Here is an 8757-nt window from a genome sequence, read left to right on the forward strand (position 1 = left end):
GTTACATCCCAGGCCAAGAATTCAGTGTCTTCTCTTGCTCAAACTGGATACTTTCACCAATATTGACTTGAAGAATGTGTTGGCAGCTCATAGTTGTCTTTTAAAATATTTTCTTTATTCAGTTCAGAAGTCACCTATGTGCTGGGATTACAGGCAGGTACCATCTTGCCAAGTGCCTGAAAGCTTCTTAGTCACACCTTTTCCTTGGATTTTTCTTTCTAAATAACTTCCCAATTAGTTCCTTCCACTCCATTCTCACCACTAACTCTGTATTATTGAAGCATCTCTCAAGTAGATTTCAAGACTCCTCTCTTCCTATTCATATTCAGCGAGGCAAACATTAGAGAAAGAAGCTAATGACACCACTGGCTGATTTGAATTCTTTAGTTGTAGCCCATTGCTTCATAGATAAGATCCACGCCCTTAGAATAAGCTTCAAGGCTCCTGGTGCTTTGGTCTAGTCTTATTTCTGATTCCTTTCTACATGTGTCTGAAACTCTAGTTGATCCTGGAATAGTATTTCTGTCCCCCACTCATTCTGTATCTTGGAAACTCCTTTTTTCCATTTCTCTTTCAAGGCTCAGCTAAGCTCTGCCTCCCTCCAGATGGACAGGATACTTTTCTGGACAGGATACTCCTCTGTGCAAATTATATCCATCTATAGCATTGCCTTGTCCCAACATTTCATATCTGTTTATTTACTGGAAAGTCTTTAAAGTCAGAGACTATGTGTTATCCTCTTCAGCTCCTGAGAATCTAGCTCCCAGCCTGGGGGTGTTTATAGATGATGAATAAGTGAGTTATCAGGTATGAACACATGGTATTCACGATAAAATATCTTACAATCGAGTTATAAAGACAAAGCAAACATATACAAATGATGCCAGGTCAGCAATGCTAGGTGTTAATGACAAATGAGTAGAACAAATGACCAGAGAGAGAGATACTCAGTTAAAGGAGAGAATCACCTTAACTGTAGACGGCACAGAAACATGATTGTTTGCAGTTAAGAAAGGGAGAAACACAGTTATGTGCTCCAAGTCAGTATTAAATGGGGAGGTGCTAATTAAGTTAGGCCTATGGTTGAAAGACAAAGCTACACCAAATTTAAAGATCTTAATTGACTTTGGTGATTCTAGAATCAGGTAGCATCTCATTCTATAACGTAGACTGAGTATGCTAATGAGCTGAGCAGACAGGAAAGGGCTGAAGACAGCAGAACCAGAATCAAAATGGATTAGTCATTCCATGGATACTTTCCTTGTAGGCTTTGGAAAGAGAATTCATTATCTCCTTGGCTAAAAGTGGCCTGTTTGGGGATTTAGCTATTATCTCTCCTGATCTCTTGGGAAGTCAGATAACTTGGTTTCAACTTGATGGTATGGAACTTCAGCAGAGTTAGCTCTGTTTTGGTTTGGTCTAATGGGCTTAGTGCAGGAGGAGCTCAATCCAAGCCACAAACCTCTTATAAATTAAACACTAGCAGTACTGACCCAGAGTAAAAGCAGGAGGAAAGTGTTTATGTGGGTAGGTTCTCCTATGCAGTCATGCATATTCAGCCACTAAAAAATATTTCCTTTGATGTTAATTAATAAATTTGCCTCTGGTTCATATGTTATTATCAGCAATCCCTTTGGAACCCAAAGAATATAATGAAGTAGGGTTTCTGGATCTGTAAAGCAACTCTGTTGGTTCTTCTCAAAATGTATCCCTGCCCTTGTGAACCCTATTCAGTCCTTCAAACCTGTACTCTTTATCTCTTTATCACAAGAATACTTTTGATACCATCCAAATCACATATTTGCATTTAAAAGGGAACATCCGGGGTCTGGAGAGATGGCTCTGCTCTTGCAGAGGATCTGGGTTTAATTTCCAGCACCTACATCATGGTTAAGAACTGTCTCTCACTCCAGTTCCAGGGGAATCTGATGCCCTCTTCTGACCATCATAGGCATTCCACAGCATGGGTGCACTTACACACATGCAGGCAATACACTCATACACAAAAATAAAAATAATAAATAATTTTTTTTTGTCTCTTTTGAGACAGGGTCTCCCAGCTGGCCTGGAGCCCACTATGTTGACCAGACTGGCCTCGAACTCACAAAGATCCCCCTGCCTCTGCCTCCCAAGTGCTGGGATTAAAGGCGTGCGCCACCACACCCGGCATGTAGACCACGTGGGCCTTGAACTCACAGAGATCCACCTGCCTCTGCCTCCCGAGTGCTGGGACTAAAGGCATGCACCACCATGCCTGGCTAATAAAATATTTTTTAAAAGGGAATATCGCCAAGTGTGGTAACACACACCTTTAGTCCCTGCACTTGGGAGGAAGAGTCAGGTGACTTTCTGTGAGTTCAAGACCAGCCTGGTCTACATAGTGAGTTCTGGGCCAGCTGGGGCTACAGGGAGACCTTGTCTCAAAAAGATGGAAAAAAAAAAGGGAATATCCCAGAAACTTTGGGCTTTCCACTCTAACTCAGCAAAGATGAATGAGCCACCTGTCATCAGCCAACATTGTGCCAAAAGCTGGTATTAGATACAGAAGACATCCTACCTGCCCCGAAGGAACTCAAAAGCAGTAACTTTGCCAGTCAATGTTGTCCATAGACCTCCAGTATCAGTATCACTTAGGGGATGTGGGATATATAGAATCACAGATCTACTGAATTCAAATCTGTATTTTACCAAGCTCTCCAGTTGATTTAATTTTTGTGCATAATACTTGGAGAAGGATTTATTTAGATTTAACTAAAGTGGTCTTGAATTAAGTTTTATAGTGGTGGTACAGTCAGAACATAGAAGGGGGTATGAGTAATTCTGATGGGAGACGTTAGGCTGATCCTTTCAAAGCAGTAGACATTTGTATTGAAATTTAAGTTGGATCGGTGGGTAGCAGGTGAAGGATTGGTAGGAGGGGAGCAGGTGAAGTGGGAGGTTTGTGTGTGAGGGGAGGCAGATCAATTGGAGAGACAGACTAGAAGAGAATAGAGCAAATATCTTCCAAGAACGCCTAAATTTCACCCTTGGGTAGATGGCCCTGCCCAGCCCATAGGTTCTGTAGTCTGCTTGGTACTGGCTTGTGTGACGAATCCCTCTGGACCCTTATCACCTGACTTCTACATTAGTTGCTGACTAGTACATGGACTGGGAGAGGCCTCTTCCCAGATCCTCACCCTCAGTGACCCCTCAGGGATAAGGGGCTAATGTTTGCAGTCAGCAAAGGGTACCGAGTCTCAGATCTCATGCCAGGCCATCTGGTCCCTGGCAGCAACTCGAAAGAATGACCTTGGTAAGATATGGGTGCAGGATCAACGTGGATTCCCAGCAGCCCAAACAGCCTATAAGGAGGAGGTTTTCTTTCATGCAGATCACAAGGAAAGTTGGTTCTAGAGAAAGAGAAGTAGTGAAAACACTGGAAAAGGAAGGCACACGTGGGCTCTTGCCGTGTGCCCTCTCCAGCCCTGACAGCCTGGGATTCTTGTGCCAGCTAGGCACTTTTAGAAAGGTCTGCCATTTTTCTTTTTTTCAAAAAACCTGGAATTCATGCACCAGTGTAAACATTCTTTTCCGGGACATGATCTCCACCTAAATCACAAGAGCAGTGTTTGCCCTGGGAGCCCATCTGGGTTACGTTTCTGAGGAAAACATATTGACTAACGACAAGATGGTTATTAACTATCTAGCAGAAAATACACAACTTTTCTTTATAAAATGAAAAAAATGTCTACCACAGTTTGTCGGGAAACCGAGCAGGGCATTAACAGAGCAGAAGCTTGGGTTTTGGCCAAAAGGGTTCTGATACACACATCTGGAGGAATAAGACAGGAGAGGCAAGGCAGAAGTCCATAGCAAAATGTATTATGATAATTCTAACACTTCACAGTGCTAAACACTTTATAGCGAATACTTCACTTATTTCATACAAATCTATAAGATAATCACTCATTTAAGATGGTTTTGATCACAAATAATAGACAACCCTGATTTCATCAGCTTGGAAAATAAAACATTGACTCTATCATGTAACAAGAATTCTAGAGGGCTGAGTGTGGTGGCACACGCCTTTAATCCCAGAGGCAGGTGGATCTTTATGAGATTGCAGTCAGTCTGGTCTGCATAGTGAGTTCCACAGGCAGAAAAGAGAGCTTTATATTTACATATGTATAGCTCTCTCTACAGAGATGCATATTTCTTCATATCCTCATATTTATGATAGAGGGCCTTATCCAGAGATTCTTTAGTAGACCTAACTTGAATTTCTCTGATTCTTCTTCATTTTACACCAGTATCTCAACTTATCACCAGCAAGAGGAATCACATGACTGAGCTCAACCTCTTCATCCTTACAAAAGAAGAAGGAAGATACCAAAAGAGAGAGAGAAAAAAAATCATATCAGAATCTTCTAGAACTGGGGTTAGGCCTCACACACTGAGATAATTCTTCCTCCTATACTTCGCACAATGCAAGTGAGTTGTCATCTATGCTTTCTGTTGGCCTGGATTTTTCTCTCAGGATAGAGTTCATCTCCTTTCCTTTGTGTCTTCCTTGACCTTGCTACTGTCTAGAACATGGCCCCAGTACCATGGAAAGTCAGTATAAGGCCTCAATCTTTAGACTCTGATAGGCCAAGGTTTAGCTCTACGTGTTATTAGCCATGTGGCTTCAAACGAAAGATTTATCTAACAAAAGATTTATCCATAAAATGAGGCTATCAACTACATAGGATTATGGTAAGAAGTGACTGAGACAATGTAGGTTTACCATAGTGCTGAGTAAATGGGATTATATAATGAAAACTAATGTTAGCATAGTATATTGTAAGGTGCTTGCATGGACATTGTCTAGTCAGATCTTCAGAACAACCACATTAAATGAAGGATGCTCCTTCCATGTAACCGCTGAGGAATCTGAGCCTGAGCTTAAGAGCCTTTCATTGTTCAGATTGCTCTGTTTCATGTTTGGGGAGCTTTGTTTCTATTGTGAGTGTATGCCAACTGACCCTCCTTGTGGTTTATCTGTTATGGGGCAGATTGTGCCTCCTCCAAATTCATATGTTAAAGCCTTCAGAACTTCAGAAGAAAACCTTCTTTTGTAAAAGGATCATTGCAGATGTAATTGTCTAAGATGAGGTCATATTGGTATAGGGTGAGGGCCTGATCCAATATAACAGGTGTCCTTATTAGAAGAGAAGGTTCAGATACAGACCTAAAGCAAATAGTTCACCACATAAATAATCTGGGTGATAATTCTAATAGCCAAAGAACATCAGAGATTGCCTGCAAATCCAGAAGCTAGGAGAGGGGCCTGGAATAGGGTCTCCCCACAGTCTGCAGAAGGAGTCAGCTGGCTGATGCCTTAATCTTTAAATCTTTGCCTCAGGAACTAAACAATAATATTCTGTTTGTGGCATTCTTTTACAGCAACCCTAGTAAACTAATAGGCAGGGGCTATTCATTTGATCTGGAACTCACTTCCTCTGGGGGGTACGTTTTCCTTGGGGAATCTCCTTTGTTTCTTCTAGGCAACCCCAAAATTTCACTAATCCAGTCCCAAGTTTTACAGATTCTTGGTCGGGTTTCTTACACTACCTAAACTTGAATAGTGTGAGTTGGAGAGCTTTCAGATTCTTACAGGAGCCTTGTTTCTTTCCTTTTCCTCTTTCGTACTTTCTGTGTATTCAAGGACGACTTTGAACATCTGATTCTTCTGTTTCTACCTCCCCAGTGCTGTAATTACAGGTTTGTGTCACCATGCCTGGCTTTATGTGGTGCTGGGGTCTGAACCCAGGGCCTTACACATGCCAGGTAAGCATGGTTTCAGCTGAGCTACATCTCTAGCCTCTTGTTTCATTTTCTACCCTGAATTTTTGCAGACCAACTTCTTGTCCTTTTCTGCCTATGGAAGACTTTAGTCTTTCTCACACTGAGGGACTCATACTTCCAGACTTCGAAATCCAGCTTTTATGCAGAGATCTTGTTCTGGTTCCCTAAGACTGTATCTCTTGCCCATCAGCATTAAGTTTCCAACTTTATGGCCCACATCTCAGTCCAGTCCCACCTGCTTTTCCCTAGAATCAACTCATGAGATTAGCATCTAATTATCAGCATCTAATTTTGGTCTTTTTGAGACAGGGTCTCCCTATGGCCCCAGCTGTCCTGGAACTCGCTATGTAGACTAGGCTGGCCTTGAACTCACAGAGATCTGCCTACCTCTGCCTCCCAAGTGCTGGGATTAAAGGTGTACGCCACCACACCTGGCTATCGGTAGTTTTTTAAAATATATTTTATCACCTGGAGATTTTTTTTATCTTGACCAAAAACATATTTCCCATTCCATCTTACTTATTTCACTCTAGCACGTTGTTTCTTGCAAGAGTGTGAGGTGGTAGGTTAGATCCATCAGCATAGAGAATCTTACTTTCTAGGGGCAGTGAAGGTGTTGGAGTCCAGATGGTCATCACAACTATGTAGGTCTTTGCTTTCTTCTCAGGGCAAAGTCTGTGGGTTCATCTATCTTTCAGTCTAGAAAGAGCTAACACTCCTCCACATTTCCATCATGGGCCTTCAGTAAGTACTCAGGGAAACTTAGAGGACACTGTTGTACTGCAACTGAGTCCTGTGCTACCTAAAAAAGATTTAGACAGAATGTCCAAACCAGCATTAGAGTCAGCTGAATTATCTCAGTTGAATGTATAATCTCTTAATGATCATGATTAGGATGACCTACCCACTCTTGTTAGACAAGGGAGGGGAGTGGGGTGAACTCTTGTTACTTCAAGTCCTTTAGGAACCTGAAGTCCCACTTAGGAGGCTTTAGTAATCTATCCGCATCAACCTGGAAAATGAGGTACCATGACTTTGAGATTTGACCTTTCTGCTAGTCTTCTGAGAATAATAATGTTCAGATACATGATTACTTCTTAGTGGTAATGAAACTTCAATTAATCTGCCATCAACCAGACTGGAGATAGAATAAGGGTTTTCTTTTTTAAAAACTGTAATCCAGTGTAAAATGTATTGGGACATCTCTGACACTAAGTTCTCGGCAATATTGGGGCCTTGTGCCTGCCAGGCAAGTGCTGTACTTCTTGGCTCTAGCCCAGCTCTTCTCCACCATCTTTAATAAAGTATTTTAAATCTGGTTTAATTTCTGTTGCTTACAGCTCACTACTTGTCCTGTTCTGTAATACAGGGGTACCAGGAGTAAAAGGAGCAGGTTGGAGGGTGTGTTCTTTGATTATATACACTAACCACCAAACAAACAAAATTAAGAAGTTTTAGGTTTTGCTCTGTTTGTTAGGGTGCTATCTAGCTCTTCCTGCTGTCAATTTAAAATTTATTCTTCAATTAATATGCTTCTTATAATCTCCTATAACCTAAGAAATGAATCAATTGGACAAACTGGTTATTAACATTGTGCCTGAAGAAGGAATTGATCAGCCACAAATTGTGTGGGTATCTATATGACTTGTACCTTTTAAGTGTTAGAACAGTGAAGTTTTTAAGGGTGAGATTTTGTTCTTTCTTTTTTTTTTTTTTTTTTGAGTATTTTTGAGACAGGGTTTCCCCATAGCCCTACCTACCCTGGAACTCGCTGTATAGATTAGGCTAGCCTTGAACTCACAGAGATCCGCCTGCCTCTGCCTCCTGAGTGCTGGGTTTAAGGGTGTGTGCCACCATGCCCAGCCTGATTTTGTTCTTTCTTGAGAACATTCTCTATATTCTGCATATTTTCCTATTTAAGATCTATCAGATTTGATAGAGTATAACTGTGTATCTGTTCTCAAAGCTTCCACTATAACATCTAATGATATTTGTAAAAATATGAATTTGGAGGTTAGAGAGATGGCACTGGCTGCTCTTGCAGAGGACTGGGGTTCAGTTCCCAGCACACACATGGCAGCTAACAATCATCCTTAACTCCAGTTCCAGGGGATCCGATGCCCATGTCTGACCTCTGTGGGCACTGCACATATGGGTGCACTTACATATATGCAGACAAAACACTCATACACATAAAATGAAAATAACTTTTTAAAGTATGAATTGGGATCACCCTTCATGTCTCCTTTCTGTGTACACTCTTCCACCAGACACCACTGTGCTCCTTCTCTTTTGCATTGGCATCATAAAATTGGCTTTCAAAGTTGGGCCACCTAGTTCAATTTCTATTATATTTTTGTTACATAAGCCCAGAAAGCAGTATAAGTTACCTGAATCTCAAAGTCACCATCTATTGAAAAAGAATGATGATTCTTCTTAGTTACTAGGTTGTTGTAAACACTGAAGATGGCAGTGCTCAGGAAGCTTTTTTCAAACATAATGCTTGGCCTCCTGGTGCTTACGGTGAAGAGCACTCTTACAGTGATGCACAAAAAGGAGACAGAGGAAAACCTGTTCCATATGCATGTCAGCTTGCACTGTTCTCAATATGCACTGTGAATGGGGACATGGATTTTAAAAATTAAAAAAGGAAAAGAAATGATCATTATTCAATATAATATTTTTGATATATATAAAATATTTATTGTTCTATTGAAGAAACTTTTTCTATACATTGCCGACATAGTGAAAGTTACTCTATGACTTGGAAACTTTCTGTTTTCTTCTCATTTAATAATAATAATAGCAACAACAACAATAATATCCTCATTTTGGAAATGGGGAAACAAGCTTAGAAAGAGTAATTAAACCAAGTTCATGAAGCTAATCAATCTTACAGTCAAGGCTTAATTCAAGGAGTCTGATCCCAGA

The 8757-nt window shown here is 40.9% G+C and overlaps 1 pseudogene; it reads left to right on the top strand.

The window, feature by feature from the left end:
* The first annotated feature begins 8331 nt into the window (after window positions 1-8331).
* Window positions 8332-8457, top strand: LOC115071326 (annotated as a pseudogene).
* Window positions 8458-8757: the final 300 nt, after the last annotated feature.

This window comes from Nannospalax galili, unplaced genomic scaffold (genome assembly GCF_000622305.1).
Source record: "Nannospalax galili isolate Female #2095 unplaced genomic scaffold, S.galili_v1.0 scaffold1899, whole genome shotgun sequence".
NCBI classification, from domain to species: Eukaryota; Metazoa; Chordata; class Mammalia; order Rodentia; family Spalacidae; genus Nannospalax; species Nannospalax galili.